Source organism: Sturnira hondurensis, unplaced genomic scaffold (genome assembly GCF_014824575.4).
Source record: "Sturnira hondurensis isolate 20B ecotype Veracruz unplaced genomic scaffold, ASM1482457v3 Scaffold0000880, whole genome shotgun sequence".
Taxonomy (NCBI): Eukaryota; Metazoa; Chordata; class Mammalia; order Chiroptera; family Phyllostomidae; genus Sturnira; species Sturnira hondurensis.
In genome coordinates, this window is record NW_028073511.1 from 21441961 (window position 1) to 21468440 (window position 26480).

Genomic DNA, 26480 nt, shown 5'->3' on the forward strand with positions numbered 1-26480 from the left:
TTCAACGAAGTACAGAAGGGAAGCAAAAAAGCAGGGCGGGTAGCAAAACAGAATCTGCTTTGTCCCTCGGGATTCCTAGGTATTCTAGTGCTGCAGAGAAATTTGAGAAATGGCAGCCTGGATCCACAGTTCATTAGAAAGAATGATGAGTTGTGATTATTGTGGCATCTTTTTTCCCACTGTTTGCAAAAAAGGACAGTTTGGTGATTCGTTTTCTCTGATTTGTGTTACTTTCCTGGATTGGTTAGGATTCTCAGTAATAAAACTGGATAGAAATAGCGACAACGGGCATCCTTATCTTTTCCTCACTTTACTGATGATGTCTCTAAATTTCACCAACAAAAGTGATGCATAAAGTTGCTGTTTCCTACAGACTTTTCTTAAAACAAACAAAAAAATTATCCTTTCAGTCTGGAAGTCAGAAGTCCAAAATCAAACTTCCTTCAAAGGCTTGAAGGGAGATCTTGTTCTTCACCATTCCCAGTTCCGGGTGGCTCTAGGCCTAACCAGGCTGTGGCAGCAACGCTCCAGTCTCTGCCTTCATGGTTGCTTTTTCCTTCTCTCTTGTCAAATCTGCTCTGTGTCTCTCTTATAAGGACACTTGTCATTACATTTAGCATCCACTGGGTAACGTAGAATAACTTCTTTCATTACAAAATCCTTAATTTGATTATATCTGTACAGACATTTTCCCCCCCAAAATTACTGATTCCAGGAATTAGAATGTAGACACTTCTGCTTCGGTTATTTTTTTTTTTAATTTTATATTTAGGCCAATGAGATTTAGTGAATGGAAGCACAGGAGGCACACCAGCAAGAGTGCTGTGAACATCAGTTTCAGAGGGCGTTGGACCTGAGTGTAAATGGCAGCATCGTCACGTTCTAGCTACGAGGCATTAGGCAAATAATTGCCATACCCTTAGTCCTAGGCACGTCACCTATAAAATACAAATGATAAGTTCCAGCTCATAATTGTTGTAAAAATTAAATGAGATAATATGAGGTTCTTGGAACCATGTCTAGAAAGTAAAAGTGGTTATTAAAGCCCATTTATAGCATTTATTATAGTGCTTAAACGTGATAGTATTAATAATTGAACCTTTGTTGAATGACTCAAAATAACTTAGTAAATAATTTGAGTATATGTTACTTATGTGACATAATTAAATGCACCTTTTTAAACTAATTCTTTAATAAAATTATGTATATTTTATTGTGCTAAAATACACAAAATGTAAAAATTACCATTTTAATCATTTTTAGGTGTACAATTTAGTGGTGTTAAGTGCATTAACATTGTTATGAAACACTAAAGGCTTTTAAGTGGTATTATGGTGTTTTTATTCTGATTTTGCTATATTTTTCCAAAACAAGAATTTATGTTATTATCAAAAGACTTTTCAGCTACTGAGATAGTCGTACAATCTATCTTTTATACTAATCACATATTTTAAATTATTTTTTATTAAAATAATTTTATATTTGTAGAATCATTAAATTTATCATGGGGAAATCTATCAAGCACACAATTTACAGAGTTGCCAAATAAAAAAAATAATTTATACTAAAAGTGTAGATTAAAAGCAGGAGCTAATTTTAACAACACATACATTAAAAACAAAAGAACATAAACTACATCTCCAAGTTATTAGAAATTTCTTGTGGGAACATACTGTTTTGTTCAATTTCAATAAAAAAACTGTTAGTTGGTCCTTATCATTTCTTTTAAGTTTTGCAGTTCTCAAATAATCCCACAAATCAACAAATAAACAATAACCAAAAAACCCTCTGTAAGTACCAGGATTTATCCTACAAATATTTTATTGCCAAAACATTCCTAGACTTAATAAAACCATCCTTTTGCTTCCTGTTATCATCATTGCACCTTAACGTGGCTGTTCCACCACTAGCCCGTAGTACAGCTATAGAAGCTGAGAGTTTTCAGCTGTTGGTTCTTCCACCTTGATTGACATTTTGGGTCTTTCTCGTACTGTTTTTCTGAAAGTATGTATGGGATACTGATTTATTTTAGCAGGGGAAAATCATGCCAGTTATCTTACAGCACATGAAAGCAAAGCAAGCTTTTTTTAGTTAAATTTTGCCTAAAAACGAACAGCCATAATTTATTCCAAGGGAGAGAGTCATTTGAGCATTAGCCTGATCCTACTATTACACTCTCAGCGGGAACAGAGAAAATTGTGTCTCAGGGTCTTCGCTGGCCAGTGAGTGATAGGCGAAATAGCCTCTCAGTCATGACAGACATTGGGAATTTCAAATTCTAATTGGAGCTTTTAAGAATATTTGAGGAGGAAAAGAAAAAGTAAAGATGGGTACAGACAAGGACCAAATTTGGCCTTCTTTCCTTAGGAATGGATTAACTGCTACAGAACTGTTTGACTTAGACAAGATAAAAATAATTTTGGACTAAGTGGGTGCCTGGAGCTGATTTTCGGTAGAATCAAATCCCCATGAAATGTTAGGGTTGAAATGAAAATGTTGACAGGCTGTATACCAGCTGTATACCAGGCTGTATACCTGGTACAGCCTGGCTGTATACCAGGCTGTATACCAGGCCAACTCTGTATACCTGGCCTGTATACCAGGCCCTAGTAAGTACAGGGACAAGAGACATAATCCATTTTGTTAACATGATGAAGTTATCATAATTAAGCAGTTCATAAAGAAAGAAATCTATTAAGAGATTATATTTTCATCCCCTTAATGAAATCTGATGTTCAGATAAATGGGTGTCGTGTGGTTCTGCCACTGTGTGAACTGTACTTCAAAAATAATTAAATAAATTTTAAAAAATAAAAATAAAAAGATTATAAGATAATATAAGATCAAACATCCTATATATATGATCATGAAAGGCTTATTAAGTCAATTTATAAATAAACCTTATAAAAATAAAGGTTGATAAACTTAAAAAAAAGGAACCTAGCCAGAAAATCCTTACTATAGTTCTAGCCAGATCTTTTTAACAAGCAGATATTTTAGCCATTCCTGGCAGCTCTCAACTTGCTGTTTTATGCTGTCCTTGTTCAATAATAATCTGTCATTGAAATTACATTTAGGCAGCAAGTTGATGTGTTGTTGCCCTATTTTAAGAAAATATACAGGATAATTCTTTGTTGCCTTTTTATAAAAGGTAGCAAATCGTTAATGGGAGCCTATGTTGGAGGAGAGAAGATACCTCAAGAAAGAGGCAAGCAGCTGTGAACTGATTTACTAGGATTCTGGATTTCCAAATTGATGGATTACATTCTGAAATCTCCTGCAGTTAAAGAGCTTTCAATAGTCAAATCATATTGCTTTCTCAATTGTGGTAAAATTCAACCAAATAGGTTCAGAAAAATAAAGTGTTGTCATTCCTTAGTCATACACTCCTGCTGTGCTGAAGATAAAGGATTGTTTTATAAAAAGTGAGATTCATAGAATATTAGAATTCTGTTTCGTATTAATCTCTTTATGATACTTTTACTTGCTATCATTAAATAAATTTTACAATTAAAAAATACACATGAATAATTTCATATAAATTAAAACCACATTTATGTTATACTTCACTCTTTTCCACTCATTCTTTCCATGTCCTCCACGTTATTTGGGGCTCTGTGAAAACATATGTTCAGATATTCTAAATAATATAATGATTCCAGTGGGCAAAACTAGGTTTTAATATTGATTTTAGTAATCTATATTAATATATCGCCTATTATTAGATTTATAAACTTGATTCTCTCACATTATTAATAATATAATATTACAACTATAGCAAAATCTTTATATATATCTACAGTTATTTTCTTGGATTATTCCTACACCACTGTTGTGTTGAGTACTTATTTAAGGCAAATGGCAGGTATACCAAATGATGTGCGAAACTTCTGGGCCATGTCAACAAAAGAAAGGTACTTGCCCTCTGCTTCCTCTGTCCTCCTCTCCCCTCCCCAGGGCTGGACTCAGTTTTGGGGATCCAGTTTGGACTAAGCAGAACTGGGTGTTGTGAAATGGTAAAATGAAAGTATCCTGCATCTTAGGATCCCATCATGGAACAGGACTGACCTCTTCCTCAGGCATTCGTGTGAATGAAATAAATTGTATCTTGGTGTAAACCACTGTTAAATCAGTCTCACTAGTACTCAATAATATTGCTTTCCAAGTGGATAGACACACCTGAAATTTTTGGAAGTTTGAAGCAGGGTGGAAATGAGACTGGGAATGTAATGATCTGTCTCAGAAAGCTGCTTATTTTCCTAAAACCACATATTTGTGCCATCACCTTTGTAATTATTCTCCAACAAGATGTGCTTTATGCCTGTGGTTATGAGTGACACAGCAGATGCTGAAGCCCTGATCTTCAAAAATGAGAATGTGAAGAAAATCTTCCCTGTGCCTGAGGTTGGGGAAAATTGTATTTCAGCTTCAAGTTCCTCTCCTATTATCTTATGAAGTTATGAAGTCTTTGTTTGATAAAGTTTTTAGATCTCAGGTTGAATACTGTGACTACATGTTATTTTGATTGTTCCATCTTCTCATTTCTGGCACATACTAGCAAGATAAATCACAAAGTAAGTAAAATAAGAATAGAGAGCTCTCTCACCACCTCCAGTGATTCTCAAGGAGCCCTCCACTTTGATTTCAGCATGGCTGTCATAAAAAGCATCCAGAGAAACTTTTTTGCAGGTTTTTATTGTATTTTTCCATTACTATTTATTTCCCTTATAGCCTCTTTTACCACCATCCACTACCTCAACGCAGCATTGTCCATGTCCATGAGTTCTTTCAATTTTTTGCTCCATCCCTCCACCCCCTGATGACTGCTTTATTAAAATGCAATGGGCCACACTTACACTGTCCAGGTGAAATATGTGAAAAAAGAGAGAGAGATTTAAAAGAAGAGATAAAAATGTAAAAATTTAGTAATAGAAGGGCTCAACACTAGGATTTTGTAGGTGACTGGAGAGTGCAGATGAGGTGCACAGATCCACACACAGAAGCATTTACTCTTTGTGGAAAGATGAATAGTGATTCCTTGGATACTGATGGGGGTCAACATTCTTTAAAAGGACATATAAAAAGAATAGCCTAAACTCAAGACAATTATTTCAAAGCATTTAAAATTAAACTATTAGAAATGATAACATTGTGAAGGAGAGGAAATTGCTGAAAATTTTGCAAAGTCACTACTAGAGCTATTTTTAAGGAAAAAAATCCAATACGTATATGTCGATGTATTATTCTCATCTCTACTACATCCTTTTTCTTCAATAGGACATCCTTTTTCTTCAATTCCTCTCATGGAGGTGTGGAGTCTGTTTCCCTTCTTTTTACTAGGGGCTGGCCTCCTGACTTGCTGTGGGCAACAGTTTAGGAAACATGGAAGGACTTCCAAACCCAGACTCAAGAGGATGTCCAGACACTTCTCCAAGGACGACATACAGAGGATCCAGAGACATATGAAAAGATGCTCAATATTGCTAGCTATCAGAGAGATGCAAAGTAAAACCACAATGAGATACCACTTTACACCGGTCAGAATGGCCATCATAAACAAAGCAATAAACAACAAATGATAGAGAGGATGTGGGGAAAAGGGGACGTTAGTTTACTGTTGGTGGGATTGCAGACTGGTACAACCACTATGGAAAACAGTATGGAATTTTCTCAGAAAACTAAAAATGGACCTGCCTTTTGACCCAGCAATTCCGCTGCTGGGATTATATTCTAAGAACCCTAAAACACCAATCCCAAAGAATCTATGCACCCCAATGTTCATAGCAGCACAATTTACAATAGCCAAGAGTTGGAAGCAACCTAGGTGCACATCAGTAAATAAATGAATCAAAAAATTATGGTACATATACACAATGAAATTCTATGCAGTAGAAAGAAAGAAGGAACTACTACCCTTGTCAATGGCATGGATGGGACTGGAAAGCATTATGCTGAGTGAAATAAGCCAGGTGTTAAAAGACAAATACCGCATGATCTCATCTTTAACAGGAAGCTAAACAACAAAACAAACACACAAGCAAAATAAAAACAAAGACACTGAAATAGAGAACAGGGGCACAGTGATCAGAGGGGAGAAGGGAGGGAATTTCAGGGGAAAAAGGAGAAGGATTTACAGGAACTAGTATAAAGGACACATGGACAACAACTAAGGGGGACGGAAATGGGAGGGAGGTGGGGTGCACTGTGGGGGTGGGCTGGGATGGGAGTAAAAACCAGAAAACTGTACTTGAAAAATTATTAAATAAAAAAAATTTTTAAAAAGAGAGAATGTCCAGCCCTGTTCTTGCCTTAGAAATTGAAAGCTCTAGAAGAAAGTCCAAGGTAGCCTGCAGGAGATGTCATATGGAAAGAACTGACACACACTGGCTCACAGCCCCAACCAGTTAAAAATAATGTAGGTGAAGCCATCCAGGGCCAGTGAGATGAACTGCCAAATGACCAGCATAGCATGAATGAGTCCAGCTGATACTGTGAGAAGTAGGGATGACTCATGCCCCCTGAATCCTGCCCATGTTGCTAGTTCCCAGTATTGTGAGCAAGTAAATGGTTACTTTAAACCACTGTTTTGGGGTGTGCTCAAACACTCATAAATAAATAATTAATATTGTTGCTAAATGTTTAAATTAATTTATAATTCCTCTTCTTATACCTCTTACCAAATAAGTCAGTTGAGATATGAGTATGAATTTAGTTGAATGAAGATGTTTTACTGCTGGTTAAGAAAAGATTATTCTAGCCCTGGCTGGTGTAGCTCAGTGGATTGAGCGCGGGCCTGTGAACCACACAACCGCGGTTTGATTCCCAGTCAGGGCACATGCCTGGGTTGCAGGCTAGTTCCCAGCAGGGGACACACCAGAAGCAACCATACATTGATATTTCTCTCCCTCTCTCCTTTCCTTACCTTCTAAAGATAAATAAATAATAATCTTTAAAAAAAGAAAGAAAAGATTATTCTAGCTTGCTGAATATTTTCACCACCAATAAAATACACTGCTACTGCATAGGTAACCTGTTTCCTTGTAGCATCCACTGGGAAGCTCTGACTTCAGTGTATGATCGGACTTTGCATGAGTGACACTGTATAAAAGGCAGATTGATTGGTCACAACGCATTTCTTAAGAAATGGAAGCATATACACACTCATTAAGGGAAACTTATTCTGGTGATGCATAGAGCTGGTGCACATATTTTTTAAAAAATGTAGCTGAGTTTATCTGAAAATAACCGAAGCTTGCTTTGGTCTACTGACTGATTAAACTTTTTGTTTAGTGATGCTTTGGACCTAAAATTGTTTAGATATGGCATTTGGATGTATTGATATTTTCATAGGATGATTTATGATATTTACCAAGAGATTCATTTGTAACATCAAAGCTTAAATTAGAGTCAATTTGGCAGCTTTCCAATTTAAAACTTGCTATATACAATGAAAAACTCTTTAAGGGTGGAAAATCATTAAACAAAAATAGCATGTGGTGGTTCATACTGTATCTCTAAGACAACTGGGAAAATTCTCCTTGTAATAGACTTATAAGTATAATCTATCAGGCAACTCTATTTATAGAAACAAAAATGGCTCAAATCAATGTTTTTCAGTATTATAGCTCTTTATAATGATATAATTGTACTTACCTGCACACATTATTATGTTCACAGAGCTGTTAGAGGTAACAAGTCAGATGATTTTGTATGGGTGAAATAAAATAAAGTTTGGAAACAATTAATTTAAAAAAAACCTTAATTTGTATCTATCTATGTTCTATTGATTGGAACAAAAGAAAAAAATTCCTGAAGAAATGCTTGTCACTTTTTCAGCTAATTGTGTTTGAGTACAGTGACCTATAGAGTAAATAACTGAAGTCCCATTTCCCATTTATGCCCAAATTATGCTGGCCAGCTTCTATTTAAATCATACTTTAAATTATTTATCAAGAATAACTTCATAAAAAAGAATAACTTCATGATCTAAGTAATTAATTAGGACATCTGTAGTTTATGTTAAATTTCTATTCTTTATTGACATCATCTTTTTCCAACTTATTTTGGCATAATTTTAGATAACAGAATAATTGTAGAAACAGTACAAATATCTCTTTGTCAATCTTCCTTAGATTGCCTATATTATTAATATTACCTACATTTCTATTCATTTCTGTTTAAATATAAGCAGGTAGGTAGGTAGGCAGGTTGGCAGGTAAGTTTAGCATATTTTATTGAACTAGTTCAAAGTAAGTTGCGATCCCTTTCCCCATAAACACCCTAATGTGTATTTGCTAAAGAGTGATCCCTTTTATAAAGACAATTATTATTTAAATTAGGAAGTTTATCCCTTTTGGTATATTCATAATTCTTTTCTTTATTCCAATAGTATCTTTCTCCTTCTAGGAGTAGTTGTCTGTTGCCCAGTTTAAATTTTGAACTCATACAGACTTCAGAGTTCATCAAAGCAAAAACTACTCTGAAGCAATTTATTTTAGCATTTAAAGATTAATTCATAGGCTCATCAAAAAATTAAATAGTAACTAAAAGGATAAATTAATCACTTTGTTTACAAAACTAACAAACTATAATAGCACAAAACTATTGAAACTTGTGAGGCACCATGTGTTGTACATGTCTTTATTATTTAACCAAAATAATAAGTAATACCTCATAAGTGCTTACCATGTTTCAAACACTAGGTTAATCATATAATAAGGATTACCAAATCAAATAATAAAATGGCAAATGCTTATAAACCTTTTCCTATGTTTCAGGTACAGGAGTAAGGGCTTTACATATAACTCTCATTTGCTCCTGGCAACATTATGACAAGAATATTATTAATATTCTTATTCTACACATGAGAAAATTTAGACAACAACAGAAAGTTAAGACCTCAAGGGGAATTATTATGCCTATTTGAAAAAGGAGAAAACCTGAAACTTGAATAAATGTTATTTACCTGTATTAGTTTTCTAGGGCTGCTGGGTGATTTAAAACAGCAAATTTATCTTCTCCCAGTTCTCAAGGCTTGAAGTCTGACACTGAGGTGTCTGAAGGCCCATGCTCTTTCTCAAAGCTCCACAGAAGAATCTGTCTCATGCTTTTCTCTTAGCTTCTGGTGCTGTGGGCAATCCTTCTATTCCTTGGCTTGTACTTGGTTGGCCAAAAAGTTCCTTTGTTGTTGTTTTTTTTTTTGTAAGATGGCTCTAGTAGCACTTAGTTGTCTTTAACTTCACTTGAAATAATTTTGCTAGATTGTATTGTGACAGCTGTGATATCAGTGAGCATTTTTTTAAAGACTTAGCAAAATTGGTGAACTTTTGTGTAGCCATTTTAACATTGAAAATGGAAGAAAATACACACAGTTTTGACATATTATGCTTTGCTATTTCGAGAAAGGTAAACATGTAACTGAAACACAAAAAAAGGATTTGTGCAGTGTATGGAGAAGGTACTGTGACTGATCTAACGTGTCAAAAATGGTTTGTGAAGTTTCATGCTGGAAATTTCTCTCTGGAAGATGTTCTGTGGTCAGGTAGACCAGTTGAAGTTGATAGCAATCAAATTGACATATTTTGAGAACAATCAACATTATACCACTATGGAAATAGATGAAATACTCAAAATATTCAAATCAATAAAGGTATTGGTGAAGATGAAAAATGTGTCTTTTATTTTACGGGAAAAACCATACAGACTCTTTGGCCAGCTCAATAGATGCATCATTCCAATCCCTGCCTTTGTCATTCCCTGGCATTCTTCTCCCTGTATGTTTGTCCCTCTGTCTCTTAGTAAGGATGCCAATCACATTGAATTAGGAATCACCTGAAGGTGCAATTTACATCTGCAAATGCCCTATTTCCAAATGAGGTGAGATGCATAGGTACCAGAAGTTAGGACTTTAATAAATTTTTTAGAGGACACAATTCAATCCATGGGATTACTCAAAGTCATTCAGCTCATTGAAGGGACTTCAGGGATTTGAAGACAGGTGCATATCTGACTCCAAAGCCCATATTTTGAGCTATTTTGTTTCATACATCGTGCAAGACTTAAATAATCCCCTTTAATTCTTTTAATTGAATAATTAATTACCATAACAATCATCAAAACAATAAAATCTAAGTTTTAAAAATAATAAATGCATAATTGAAATACTAATTGAAAAACACGCAGAAATACCTGTTTTAATAGAGGTAATTTTTTAATAGAGGTAATTTTTCATTGAACTCTTTTGAACTATATATGTCAGATTTATTTCTTGAATCAAATAGACTTTTATATATAAAAGTTTATTGTTTATTCTGTCACCAATACAAACATATTATTCTTAAAGAAAATATCTAACAAGAAACTTTTATTGTCTCTGCTTATTAAAATCACTTTCTGAAAAAAATCAGTTTTATGTTCTTTAGTAAAATGTTGTGCTTTTATTTGTATACTTTCTTTTAAATTATATTGTATTATAAAATTTATGCTTAATCAATTTTAAACTTAATATTTTCTTATGTTTTGTTTATATTTTATAAACATAAAATTATGTTTTTAGTGTATTTTTCCATCTAATATCTCACAACTAGGCATTATCATGACATAGAAAAAATCTTCAATATTTATTTTGTATTTGCGTATCTAACTGTACTCAGTTATTGTATTTAATAATTTTAAGCACAATTTATATTGTTTTATAACACAAAAAAGTTAATGCTATTTAGTCAATTTCTCTAATTTGGGGAATTCAGTTTATTTTTATAGGACTATTAGAAGTATCTATAGTACAGAAGAAAGCTTTGTTAATCAGTTAAACATATTGCATTTATCTTATTTCAGCTTCATTGCATACACTACAGACATCCATGTATTTATTATCCTTTCCCCTACAAGAGCACCCTAACTGATTTTCAGTGTGTTTTCTTCCAGTGTAATACATCCTACATACCAAGGGTAGAGTGATCCTGGGAAAGCTCACATGGGGTTAAGATGTCTCTGTTCAACATCTTCCTTCATTTGTCATTGCCTATGGAAATACTGCTTGAGAATTGCCTTGAATTAAGAATAGCAAACCAAGCATGACCATATCAAAATAATACTTAGAAGCAAGGAGTAGGCAAGAAGAATGTTTTAAGTTATATGAAAATGATATATGAGAATGACTCAAGCACTATTATAAAGAAGCACTAGTTCAAATATGAATATTTAATCACTTGTTTTGCTAACGGTATCTTCATTTTGTTAGAATTTTTAATCTGTTTTAATAATGACATTGGTCTCTTATTTCCCTTTCTTTCCCTGGGCCAATTTTCCTTTCCAAGTTTATTTTAGCTTAGATAGGTAGGTATAGATAATGATAGATAGATAATACAAATATGAAATAGAAATATAGACATTTATTGTCTATATTATTACCTTATTTAGTTTTGCTAAATAATGATCAATTTCATTAGTTTTTTTTCCGAAGAATCAACTGTTAATTTATTTTGTTTGGTTCTGTTTCCTATCTCTTATGCTTAAACAATCTTCAAGATTTCTCATTTCAGTTTTTATGATGCTATTGTCAATAATCTTTTCTTTTAAAGATTTGACTTATTTATTTTTAGAGAGAGGAGAAGGCAGAGAGAAAGAGAAACATCAATGTGTGGTTGCTTCTGGAGCACCCCCTACTGGGAAATCTGGCCCGCAACCCGGGCATATGCCCTGACTGGGAATAAAACCAGTGACCCTTTGGTTCACAGGCTGGCACTCTATCCACGGGCCCACACCAGCCAGGGTTATTGGAAATAATCTTTTTTATAAAGATTTTATTTATTTATTTATCTTTAGAGGGGAAGGAGAGAAGGAGAGAAAAATCAATGTATGGTTGCCTTTCGCGCATCCCCTGATGGGAACTGGCCTGCAGGGAACCGGTGTGCAACCCAGGCATGTGCCGTGACTAGGAATTGAACCATGAGCCTCTGGTTCGCAGGCCTGTGCTCAATCCACTGAGCTACACCAACCAGGGCCTTTAGTAATAATCTTAATTCTTATTTTAAAGCCAAGGTTAAGTCTCCATTATTATTATTAGGTTTTATAGTGACATATTTAATGCCCATTTCTTTTATCTGTGTGACCTTAGCCAACTTTCTTACAGTCCCTGAACTTGGAGCTCCATATCTAAAGATAAATAATTCTAGGTTCTATTTTACAGAGTGGCTATAATAATTAAGATAATAATTTAAAGTGTTTAGCTGAGTGCTGACACTGATTAAGGCTCCTCATAGATAATGGTAATTATGATGATATTGATGTAAATAATATGATCTTGTGCCTGTTTAACTCAGGCATTATCTTGGGGTCTTTTCCTTGTTGAATTACCTGGGTTTATATTTCCATAATCAATTCTATGTGGTTTCCATGAATATTCATGTGTAAAGGCTTATAAAAATGAGACTTTATCTACAGATAAATTTATTTTATTTAGTTTAAACATTCCACTTGACCTGTTTTAGGCAATTAATTCTTCACATGTGCTTCCAAATAAATTTTAATGTTTATAGTTTATGTACTTAAAGCTTAGCTTAGGATTAATGAGGTAATGTCTAAAAAGAGCTGTGAATTCACTGGAGAACATATAAGGTCAGAGTACATATTGTGCCAGGACTTATTATAAACTAGAAAGATGCCTTTCGTACTTCATAGGACATGAGTTGCTAAGTGCTCACCACTGTATTTGAAGGCTATTGTTTTAGGGAAGGAGGAGCAGGCAAAGACACAGGGACTGATAGGATGAGGAGGCCATGGGACCTAATAAGGAAAAAAGTGAAAGAAAAAAATGCCAAAGTAGAGCATATTTGAAGAAACAGAACAATGGGGTCAAGCCATCGTAATTAGTAAATGACATCATGTTTATCACTCTCTCCATGAAACAATTTTCTTACTTTGCTCCGAGAGAAAAAAAATTGTCTTCTTCCCATATCTGGCTTTGTTATCTTGGCTCTGTTGCGGACTGCGCCTCATCAACCTGACCTCTAAATGTGAGAGTGTCCCAGCATTCAGTTATTGACTATCTTTTTTTTATCTATGGATGCTTCTTTAATGATCTCATGCAGACTCATGGCTTTAAAGGGATCTACATGATCATCATTCCCAAATGTACTTCTCCAGCTTGGACCTCTCTCCTGGAACCTAGACCTGTGTATCAACTGCCCATTTGACTGTTCTACTTCAAAGTGTAAAAAAAAAAGTCTCAAATTTAACATGTTCAAAACTGAGCTTTGGGTAGCTTCATCCCACCTGGCCCTGGTCTTTTATAAATCTCCTCTTACAGTCTTTGAGATTTCAGTACACAGCCAATTCATTTTTTTTCCACTTTTCTTCAGGCCAAGAAGCTTCTCATTATTTCTGGATCTCTGTTTTCCATAACACTCCACATTCAGTCCACCAACATATGGTATCAACTCTATCTTAGGGACATATCCAGAATCTGAGCGCTTTCTAACACCACCAATTCCACCTCCCTCAATTGTTATAACAGGTCCTTAACTGGACTGCCTCCTTCAGACTTGCCTTTGCTGTAAGTCTTCAAACAGGATGTTGTTGACAGAATCCAGCTTGGAGCAGACATTTCTGGCTACAGGTCAATTAGTATCTTACAATGCATCTCTAGCAGAGCCAGCATTACAAGATGTTTAATTCAAAAGATGTTTGCTCCTTTGTAGATGGTATAGCCTTGGTACAGAATCCTAGGAAGCTGAATTATAATATTCCTATTATGCTGTATATAAACACTATGTACCATCTTTTGTTATCACAGATAGACTTAAGACAACACAGTTGGTCAGATTAAGTGACCCAAGCATTAGAGTCATTTATACCAAAATTGGGAAATCTAGACTTCCTGTAGAGCCTTTCTCTGCTCTCTGTGTTACTCAGATTTTGCAGCGTTTCATGCCACCTTATGTGACAGCCAGAGCAGTCCTCTAGGTATGGCCTGCTAGGCATGATAATTCTTTCTCTACGCTAAGAGGTATGAGCTGCATTAGTTGTAATTTATTTTAGAAGGCATTTCCTGGAATGCCACCGATTAGTCAATCCCCAAAATTGTATTTTTTCTTTCTGTCTTTTTTTATCATTGTTTAACTATAGTTGCCTGCATTTTTTCTTCATCACTTGCCCCCACCCCACAAGCCATCTCTACCTCCCACCGTCCCTTGATACTACCCCCCTTTGGCTTTGGCCATGGGTCTTTTATCCATGTTCACCCTTTCCCCCCCCATTATCCCCTCCTACCTCCCCTCTGGTTACTATCAGTTTATTCTATATTTCAGTGTTTATTCTATATTCTATATTTTGGTTGCTTATTTGCTTTATTGATTAGGTTTCACTTATGGATGAGATCATGTGGTATTTATCCTTCACCACCTGGCTTGTTTTACTCAACTTAATGCTCTTCAGTTCCATCCAAGCTTTTGCAAAGAGTAGGAGCTCTTTCTTTCTTTCTTCTGCATAGTATTCCATTGTGTAAATGTAGCACGGTTTTTAGATCCACTCATTTACTGATGGGCACATAGGTTGCTTCCAGCACTTGACTATTGTAAATCATGTTGCTATGAACATTGTGGTGCATAGGTTCTTTTGACTTGGTGTTTCAGGGTTCTCAAGGTATAATCCCAGCAATGGAATTGCCAGATCTAAAGGCAGTTCCATTTTTAGTTTTCTGGGGAAATTCCATATTGTTTTTCACAATATGTTGTGGAAATATTGTTTTCCAGACTGGCTGCACTAGTCTGCATTCCTACCAATAGTGTCCTAGGGTTTCCTTTCTCCACAACCTTGCCAGCACTTGTTGTTTGTTGATTTGTTTAGAATGGCCATTCTAACCAGTGAGAAATGGTATCATGTGTGATTTTCATTTGCATCCCTCTGACAGCTAGTGATGCTGAGCATCCCTTCATGTGTCTCTGGGCCTTTTGTATGTCCACCTTGGAGAAGTGTGTGTTCAGGTCCTTTGCCCATTTTTAAATTGTTTTTTTTTTTTTTTGGTCTTCTGGAGTCGAGTCCTGTGAGTTCTCTATGTATTTTGGATATCAAACCCTGTCCAAGGTATCATTTGCAAATATATTTTCCCATATGGTTGGTTCTTATTTCATTTTGCTAATGTTTTTTTCAGCTGTGAAAACTGTATCCAGCAATTCATTAAAAAGATTATACACAAAGATCAAGTGGGATTCATCCCAGGGATGCACAGATGGCACAATATTCACAGTTCAATAAATGTAATACATTACACACAAAAAAAGGAAAGACAAAGTCACATGATCATATCAATAGATACAGAAAAAGCATTTTATAAAGTACCACACCCATTTATGATAAAAATACTAACCAAAATGGGAGTAGAGGGAGTATACCTCAACATAATAAAGGCCATATACAAGAAGCCTACAGCCAATATGATACTCAATGGGCAAAAACTAAAAGTTTTCCCACTAAGTTCAAGAACAAGATATGAATGTCCACTTTCACCACTTCTATTCAACATAGTATTGGATGTTCCAGTCACAGTGATCAGACAAGAAAAAGAAATGAAAGACATTCAAATTGGAAAGGAGGAAGTAAAACTGCCATTGTTTGCAGATGACATGATAGTGTACATAGAAAATTCTATAGACTCCACCCAAAACCTGCTTGACCTAATGAATGAATTTGGCAAAATAGCGGGATACAAAGTCAAAAAACTACTCAACCCCAAAATTGTATTAATGTGACAGTATCTTAACTCTTTACTAGTTGTATACCTCACCCTCTGAAATTCATGAATCTTTCCAAGGCCTCAAACATAGTTGTCATTTGTTGCTCCTCTGATCCTAAGGCAAGAAAGGAGGAGTTGGCAACTTTATTTTTTTTCATTATGTAGAGAATACTTTATTTGTTTCTGTAATCAAACCCATGTAGATTAAGATCTTACCTATTTAATACAATGTTTACCCCTGTACAAATGGAAAAAATTATGTTGAACACCTCTATACTGATATGGCTGTTAATTTCTCTATAATGCCCACCCAACATGGTAAAACTGAGATAGTTTTTCCAAAGTAGACAGCACAGCTAAAGTTTCCAAAAATTCAAATTATATATATTTATTTGTTTATTTATTTACATAAAAAACCAATAGCAGTATGTTATGCATCATTAGCAGCAACAGCTTTTCCAGGTTCTGTAGTCATCTGAACAAAATTACAGAGACATCCAGTGCACTCCATTTTAAAAAAAGGTAAAAAACAAATCCCCAGCAAATTTCTGTTACTCTTGTGGTACCTGGAATTATTTTTTCACTAGCTTGTACATCATTATCTGGAAAGAAAACATTCTGTAACGACATTATTAGAAACAGCTCTGATCAAGCATGGTCATGACCATGCATGTAAGCAGGGACAACATGGTTTACACGCACAGAGGTATCATACACTACTGTCCTACAGCAAGAATACTAGAGGGTACAATGACAAAGGCATTGTGTGAGACTTGATTTTGTTTTCCCAGCAGAAGGCCCAGACAGAAGGGTGGAATGGCATGGCTCTGGTAAGATATACACCTTCTCCAAAAGGATTTCCCTTCATTAGTGACACTGTTCAAGGTACTCACGGAATTGGCAACTTTAGAATATGGGTTACAACATTGCCAAAGTGTGAGTTCAGCTCACTCCACAAGGAACTTTGAAGCTAGAATGGTATTTTTTATGGTTGTTCGGAGATAAGGAAAGGGGCCGGGCTTTTGTACTCCCAATTCAATCAGTCATTAGATATAGGTTGCCTTATGCAAGAGTGGTAGGATCTTGGACAAGTCACCTCTCTTTATTAAAGGGAATTCTCAAAGAAGTTGCTAGCTGGGACACATCCATCCCCAAATTTGGGATCAATATTGTAGAGATTTCTCCCTTACCAAACTAGTTTTTGTTTAATCTGGATCTTTTACTTATCTATGAGTCTCTGTCTGGGTAAGTATCAACTATCTTTAAGACGAATAAAAGTCATAGATTTGCAGAGTTAAAAGGACTGAGAAATCATCTAGTAAAATAATGAGTAGAACCTTAAACCCTATTTATAGTGTTCTCAGCACATTGCTGGATTGCACTGTCAGAATACTGATTTCCATTTTCAGTAATTCTGATCATTTTGAAAACTTCCCCTCCTGCTGAGCAGACTCTGACTCCCACCACTTTTTCCTTTCTTCTAATTCTGACACGAAGAAACACATTCATAGACCAAACTTAATGAAAGTGCTTCGGATATACAGAGAGCTATTAAATCGTGCCCACACATGTCCACCTACCAACTCCAACACACTCTTTATGTGGCATGATTTTAATACCGTTATGTCAGGTTACTATCTTGCTACTTCGCTCCAACTTGTCAATTTTTCCTAGTGTCACTTTTAAGACTGAACGCATTGCTCCAAAGCATGACTCAGACTTCCCATTTTGGAGGTCACTGTGCTTCTCTGAATACTCTTTCATATCTTACTAGCTCTTTTGGCAGCTACAGGAGACATTTTACTCTGATTGAAAACTGCTTTATCATTGTTATAATTAAAACATAAAAACAATGTGCTATTTGATTAATTAATATGGACAACCTTATTATTTTTTTCTTGTCTTCCAAAAAATTCTGAGAGTGAAATATTATTTTATAGCATTTGTAAGAGGGAAATAAGCACAAATAGAAATGAGGAACAAAACATGAAGAGAAGTAAAGAAGAGATAAGATAAGAACATGACCTCGAGTGATATGTGAAATAACCTATAAAAATCCAGTTATTATACTGGGTAAATAATTTTTTTATTTCTTAAAATTAATTTTCTGAGATAAAACATTAGCAAATATTACAGGAGAGGGAATGAATAACAAAAGTCAAGGACCTAAATTTTTGATATCTTACAGAAATGGTTTTGTGGCTAATAGTTATATAATTATAGTCAAAATTTATAATATTTAAACTTCAAGATCACAAAATTAACTTAAAGCATGATGTTAAGAACAAGATGCATTTTTTCTTTTAAAAGATCCAAGAATACTTTTCCACCTTCCCACTCTTTATTTCTGCAAAGAACCCCATTTTATATCTTCCTGAGGCCCAGAAGTTTTTATTTATTTATTTATTTATTTATTTATTTATTTATTTGTTTGTTTATTTTTAGAGAGAGGGGAAGGGAAGGAGAAACAGAGGGAGAGAAACATCAGTGTGTGGTTGCCTCTCATGCTTCCCCTACTGGGGACCTGGCCTGCAACCCAGGCATGTGCCCTGACTGGGAATCAAACCAGTGAACCTTTGCTTCACAGGCCCATGCTCAATCCACTGAGTTACACCAGCCAGGGCTGAGGCCCAGAAGTTTTTAAGACAACACTGTATAGCATCTTGGTCAGTTGCCATAAATGTTTAGTGATCTCAAACCTGTTGTTCTTAAAAGAAAAAAATGGATCATGACTTAAATTTATTATCTGGTTTAATAGAGGAATTTAATTGCTCTTCTCTCACATATTTTCCCACTATCTCAACAAATATACCCAGTGTTAAAAAGAATGCCCAAACAACCAAGTTTGTTGTTGTAAAAAGTTACAATTTACAAATGAATGACAAATCTTGTAGGGTCTAGAAAGCCAGAACCACTTCACAGACACTGGCAGAAGTTAATAAATGCTACTCTTCCCTAGGAGTGGTAGAATCTGTGCGAAAGTAATTTAAGATTATGGACTGTGGGACTTAAATTATTTATTAAGAAGATTTTATTAGCAAATGTGGAAAAGGAGTAGAAAGGCATGCTTAGGGAGAAAAATCTTGATTTAAGACCTTCCTGGCAGGAGCATCAGCACGAAACTGTTATTTTGTTTTTATTGTTATTTAATGCTGTTATTTAAAACACTTAAATGAGAGTTCAAATGTTGCCATAATATACCAGTGAGACATTAATTGTATGTTTTTAAATTACTAAAATTAGAATTTATCTTTTAAGCATGTGGCCATATTTATGGAGTCCCCTATAATCACTGCAACACAAAGTTTCTCAGTTGAACTTCAGCTGTCAATAACATTATTTTACAGAGGCAGTCAAAGCTACAAGCAGTGACTAAGAGATAATAACATCCAAACTTTGAATTGTAAATGATGATTCATGTGATTGATTCCGTGTTCTGCAAACATATGTTAGACAACTCATTGTAAATCTCAAGTAGTTGACAGAATGGCTACTATGCACAGATCTAGAGAAACCAAGGACTGGAGTTTTGCCTTGAAATGAAATCTCAGGCCACTCACAACTTATAGGATTGAAGTAATTAAGCACAGTACAGCCACAGTAGCAAGATATAGGTTCTAGTTTCACACTACCACCTATTCGGTAGCCATAGATTAACTTTTTAAAATTAAATTATTCTAGGTTCAGTATATATCAGAGTAGATGCAGAAGATTTTTCTTCTAGACATAAAAATTTGCAATTTAATTCTAATAGAACCTGAATGAGTTGATGTGTATGGTAGCATTCATATTACTGATGTTACTTATTGTCAAATGAGTAGAGGCCAGAATTAACCTTCCAGTGAAAACAACTAAAAATAAATAAAATATGTGAAACAATAATTTTCAAGATATTGGGTATAAAGGAATGATATCCAGTTATCTTTGAGAAATTTTTAAATATCAGGGGGTGAACTCTACAATTTCTCTAGTTAAACTCTTTGAAGAAAGTTTTCAGGGCACAGTTCTGAAAGAAAGAATCCAGAGAAAGTCCCACTGTTTCCCTAAGTTAAAGCAATGAAGCTAGAAGTCTGTGAAGGTCCAGGCAGTTATAATGCTTAAGACTAAAAGCACAATCCAACAAAGAAGTCATTGATAATCTGGACTTTGCTAAAATAAAAAACTGTTCTGCAAAAAAAAAACCAAAAAACTGTTGATAGGCCCTGGCTGGTATGACTCAGAGGATTGAGTACTGGTCTGTGAACCAAACGATTGCTGGTTCGATTCCCAGTCAGAGTACATGCCTCGATTGCAGGCCAGGTCCCCAGTAGGAGGTGCATGAGAGACAACCACAGGTTGTTTCTCTCCCTCTTTTTCTCTCTCCTTTACCTTCTCTCTAAAAATAAATAAATAAAATATTTTAGAAAAAGATTGTTGGGAAAAAAAGGCTGTTGAGAGAATGAGAAAAAGCAACAGACAGGGAGAAAATATTCACAAGAAATAACTCTAATAAAAAACTGTTAACCCAAAGTAAACAAAAAACTTTTAAAACTCAACCACAAGAAAATGAACAATGAATTAAATAGTGAGACAAAGACCTTAATAGATATTTCACAAAAGATCTATAGTTGGTAAATAGAATATGAATAGATGCTCCATGTCATATGTAATCATGGAAATGTAAATTAAAATATTAATGCGATACCACGACCTCTATTAGAACAGTAACAACACCCTATGCTAATGAGAATGTCAAGCAACAGTAATTCTCACTCATTACTAGTGAAAATACAAAATGGTATAACCACTTTGGAAGGTAGTTTGGTGATTTCTCACAAGACGAAACATACTCTTATGATACGGTCCAGCAATTGTGTTCTTTTGGTATTTAACCAAATATGTTGAAGTATTCTGTTCAACAAAAACTTGCATATGGCGTTAATAGCAGCTTCATTCATGATTGCCAAAACTTGAAAGCAACCAATATGTCCTTCAAGAGGTGAGAGGATAAATAAATTGTGGCACATCCAGATAATGAGGAAACAAGGAGTTATCAAGCCCTGGGGGAAAAAAACGATGGAGGAATCCTGAGTGCATACTACTAAGTGAAAAAGCTAATCTAAAGTTACATACTGTATGATTTCAACTGTGTGAAATTATGGATGAGGCAAGACTATGGAGATATTAAAAAGATTAGGGATTGAGAGGGGTCAGGGAGTGGGGTGGGATGAATAGATAAAGCAAAGAGGATTTTTAAGATGGTGAAATGCTCTGTACAATATCATAATGGTAAATACATGTCATTACTCATTTGTGCAAACCCATAGAGTGCACACCACCATGAATAAACAAATATGTAACTGTGGACTTTGGGTGCTAATGATGTGTTAATGTAGGTTCATTAACTGTAAAAAAAAGTCCCACTTTTTGAGGGAGGTTGATAATGCAGGAGGCTTTACATGTGTGAGAACAGGAGGTATATGAAAAACCTATGTACCTTCCCCTCAATTTTGCTGTGAATCTTAAACTGCTTTTCAAAATATCTTAAAGAAAAAAAAGTTCAACTACAAAAAATTAAATAACCAATCCAGAACTGACAGATGCTAGAATTTCCAGCAAGAACATTTTAAAAAGTTGTTAAAGCTGTGTACTGTGTATGTAAGAAGTCAGATGAAAGACTGATGATGTTAGAGACATGAAAGATTAAAAGAAAACATTTATTAAAATTTCTAGATATGAAAAGTTCAACATTGGGAATAAAAATGCACTATTTGGGATTAACATTGGAATTGACATTACAGAAGGTAGAATTAGTGACTCTGAAGATGTAATAAAAGCTATCCAAAAAGAGATAGAAATTTTAAAAAGACTAAAAAGAACAAACACATACACAAAGCATCCACAGTTTTGAGACAACTTTAAATGACAAAATACATAAGTTACTGGAGTCTTCAGATGAGAGGAGAGAGGAAGGGAGGCAGCAAACAAAAGTGGAGTAAGTAATGGGCAAATTTTTATCAAAATTAGGTGAAAGCTATATACCCACCAATCAAGAAGCTCTACAAAATCAGAGCACAAGAGTGATGAAGGAAATCACTACAAAGTACATCACAATTAAATTGCGTTAAAACCAATGACAAAAGCAGCCAGAGTAGAAAAGCACATTGCTACTGGGAAACAATTCCAAATGAATCTCCCACATTTCTTCACATCTTGTACACAAGTCATCAGCTGTCCTTTATTGTGGAATATTTCTTTCACAAATGATCATATAATGAACAATATTTAACCATTATAAAATATCTGGATTCCCTAAGCTCAAGCCTGCTCCGCTATAGCACAGTCCTCTGCACGTGTGGCTGTCACTTCTCTCTCCATACGACCTTCTGGCAACTGAGGCTCAGTGGCTGGCACAAGTGTGCTAATATTTTGACTACTGATTTTACTATGAGTAATAAATTGTCCTTTGTCTCTGATCCATTAATCTCATGTTTTCTAATATCATCCAAGAAAATATAGCAGATTAACATGTTAGCTTAAAAACTTAGTAGAATCTCAGACCCTTCATAGTTCTTGGCAATTTTGGAATGAGGCTAAGATGTGTCACAGAGACATGGTTTTCCGGAGAGGAAAGATTGACAGATTTACAGGCCAATTATCAGGATTTAATGGAAGACCATTAAATTAATAACAAACATTCAACCAAATAATTTGTATATTTGGACAATAAATGCTCCTCCATGTTATTGTCTGCCTATGAGGGGGCAGTTGAGGATGTGGTTGAGAGCTGAGCACCAGGAATTAATTCAAAAACAGCTGCTAGAACAGTGCCCTAACTCTCTTCTAAATTCCTTGCTAACCCAGCAGTCAGTCTCAGTTGTGCACACTGTAACAAGTACAAAGATTCATTCAGGGGAGACAGAAGGTTTGGTCCTCTTTAAATGAATTACAGAGATGTGCAGCTAAAGTTAGAGTGAAAAGAAAGAAATCAATGGCCATATGGGTCAACCAAGTAAAAAGCTAACAGTTTGTGACCATGACGGGGTGGTGCCCAAAACATTGGTTAAAGAAGAATGGCGACAAACATGTCATTTTTCAGTTCAGTGTGTCCTACACTGTGTGTGCCAACTTCAGGTCCATTTAGGGATGGCAGTGAAAGTCGCAGAATTTTTGTTTTCCCCAGTGGATCCTGGCTGCTATATGGGCAGTCTGGCCCTCTTGGGAAGACGTTTCTTATACATCTACAAGCATACCAATATTTGCATGATGTGGGTGTTAGAAGGAGAAGGGAGAGCAAAGAATTGAAAACCTATGTGAAAAAAATAACAACAAAAAAACCCTCCCCTAATGTGGCAAAGAAAATAGATACTCAAGTTCAGGAAATACAGAGAGTACCAAACAAAATGAAGCCAAATAGGCCTACACCAAGACATATCATAATGAAAATGGTAAAGGTTAAAGACAGAAAGAACATCTTAAAAGAGAAAATGGTTAGTTACCTACAAGGGACCACTCATGCTGTCAACTGATTTCTCAACAGAAATTTTGCAGGCCAGAAGGGAGTGGCAACAAATATTCAAAGTCATGAAAAGCAGGGACCTACTATTAAGATCACTCTACTCAACAAAGCTATCGTTTAGAATGGAACGAGAGATAAAGAGCTTCCCAGACAAGAAAAAGCTAAAAGAGTTCATCACCACCAAGCCAGTATTACGTGGGATGTTAGAGTCTTCCTCAAGAAAAAGAAGAAAAAAGAGATTAAAAATAATAATATAAATGAACAAGCAGAATAGAAACAGATAAGCAGAATAATTTGACAGTTGTCACATGGAAGCAGGGTTTGGGGGACTGGTGAAAAAGATAAAGGGATTAAGAAGTTCAAATTTGTTGTTACATAATAATCATGGAAATATAATGTACTAATAGGGAATATAGTCAATAATGTAATAACTACATGATGATAGATGGATGAAATTTATCAGGATAGTCAGTAAGTTATATACTATCTGATCACTACGTTGTGCTGTTGAAGCTAATATAATACTGTATGTCAACTGTAATTGAAAAATAAAAAATTATTCAAAGTAAAATAAAATAAGAAATCATTGTCTCCCATCAGATCAAGTTGACTCACAAAAGAAAACAAAACCCTTGGCTCCATATTGAACTCCCTGTGGTTGTGCCAAGTCAAATAAATGGTACCTGTCATAGGACTTTTGTACTTTTATGTACAGCTTTGGATGGATTAAGGGATGGAATGAAAATATCGTACATTAAGTTGGTTGAGCTTCACCACAAAAACCCCAAAGTAAAGGTGCTTTGCTTCCTGGTGTGGAGCTTCTGTCTCCATCTCTACCTCAACCTCTTTCTCTGTATCTCTATCATCTCTATCTCTGTCTCTTTCTCTTTCTCTACCTCCACCACTATCTATCTCTAGCTCTAGATCTAGCTCTAGCTCTAGGATGACTCTGCCTATCTTGCTATCACTCTCTTTTTCTCTGTAACATGTAATCTCTCTCCCTCTCTATTAAAAGCACAGTTGTTTTAAAGGAAAAGATGATTAGCGGTGGGGTCTTCTTGTCCCAGGAGGAGTGGAGGCCTCATTCTCCCATCCAGTTATGTTTCAGAACTTTAAGATAAGTGCTCAAACTTTTATAGCTTTGCTGGATAAAATTCCAAGTCATCACTTTACCCTGTCCTATAGAAAAAGATTTTGGATTTAACTGATGAGGTTTAGACAAGCTTCTTAGTGGAGGATAGAAGTTAAAGTAACCTTGCAATTGTGATGATTCAATGTACTTTTGTTGTGGTTTCCAATGCTTAATATATCATTTGTATTGATGTTATTTATACTTCCTAATCCAATAAATGTTAGCAGGGATTCTAAAACTATGAAGTTGCTAGAAAATTATGCCAAGTGAAGTAAGCCAGGTGGTGAAAAACAAATACCATATGACCTCACTTTTAAGTGGAACCTAATCAACAAAACAAACAAGCAAGCAAAATACAACCAGAGACACTGAAATTAAGAACAATATAATAGAGGGGAGGTGGGAGAGGATAATAGGGGGAAGGGGATAAGAGTTTTCGAGAACTATAAAGGACTCATGGACAAAACCAACTGGGGGCGGATCAGGGGAGGGAGGTGAGAGTGGCTGGGAGGGGAGTGGAGGGAGTAAATGCATATGACTGTACTTGAACAGTAATAAAACAATTAAAGATAAAATAAAATTGCTAGAAAATAATACTGAAGAAAACTTCTATGACTTAGAGTTTGGCAGAGACACATTTTCACATTTCACTCCAAAGTAAGATTCACAAGAGAAAAAAATCAATTGGACTTTAACAAAATTAAGACTCTCTGCTCTTCAAAAGATAGTGTGGAAAAAATGAAAAGAGAAGCAAGGAATGGGGGGAAAATATTTTCAGATCACACACGATGAAGGATTTTTATCCAGTGTATGTAAAGCACTCCCAATATTCAACAATGGGAAAAAAAGCAACCCAAATTTTTAAAATGGGGAAAAGATTTTAACATTACCAAAAAGATACATTGGTAGCAGATAAACATTAATAATGCTCACCTTTATTAGTCATCAGGGACATGAAAATTAAAATCACTTGTGAAAACCATTGCATGCCTATTAAAATGTTTAAAATGAAAGTACTGAGAATTGCAAATATTGGTGGAGAATGTAGAATAATGGGAACTTGTATACACTGCTGGAGAGGAAACAATTCAACAGTCAAAATCCATCTATTTTACTTCTAGGTCGTGATCCAAGAGAAACAAAAGCATATACTCATACGGAGCCTTGAAAACAAATGTTTAGTGGCCTCAAGCTGGAAACAACTCAGATTTCTGGTGAATAAATCATCTCCGGTAAATGGATAAACACTGGTGTATTACTCAGTAATACTGCTCATTAAGAATTAAAAAAACAAAACTATCAACCCGTGCAACATTAAAAACTCACATAATTACATTGAGTGAAAGAAGTTAGACAAGAAAGAAATCCTACTAAGTAATTACAATTATGTATCATTCTACTAAATGCAAACTTATATTGACAGAATCCATGTTTCTCTTGAGATGGGGGCAGAAAGGAACAAGAGAGAGAATTTATATGGGGCAGAAAGATTCTTTTAGTGGTGATGCTTATGTTCACCAGCTTAATCGGGTGTGGTAATGGTTGTATAAGTATGTATATATATAATTTATCAAATTGTACACTTACATATGTAAAATTTATTGTACATCAATTATACCTCAGTGATATTAAAGACTAATTTAGAGAAATATTCATCTTTTTTTCTAATATTCCACAGGCTAGGGCTACAAAATGTGTAGGTAATAAAGTTATCATTTTAGAGCACCTACTGTATCTCAGACACTGTATCCAAGGGCTTGACATACTTGATCCTATTTTATCCTCATAAGAGCTATATTTAAATCAAGTTTACAGAATCGAATGTGAAGTATAATGAATAACCATCATACAAATGCTATTTTAATCTGGAGATAACTATAAACACTTTTCTATTCTCTCATTTTCTCTTTCATCAAACTTTCAACATTGGCACCTAAACACAAACACACAACAAATAGTTACACCCATTACTTCCTTGTCATTGACTATTTACACTGGGACTCATCTTGCCTCCAAATTTCCTAACTTACATCTATATCTATATCTATATCTATACCATCATCTATATCTATATCCATATCATCATCTATCTATTTACATTCTGTGTCTGCCCTTAC

The 26480-nt window shown here is 35.0% G+C and overlaps 1 long non-coding RNA gene across 1 annotated transcript; it reads right to left on the reverse strand.

Moving 5' to 3' along the window:
- Positions 1–1865: 1865 nt before the first annotated feature.
- On the reverse strand, positions 1866–25324 carry LOC118993800 (uncharacterized). Its single transcript, XR_005067948.1, has 3 exons — positions 25297–25324; positions 15785–15848; positions 1866–1998 (listed from the first exon to the last, which is right to left on the reverse strand). It is a non-coding gene; the product is annotated as an uncharacterized LOC118993800 (long non-coding RNA).
- Between the last annotated feature and the right edge of the window lie 1156 nt (positions 25325–26480).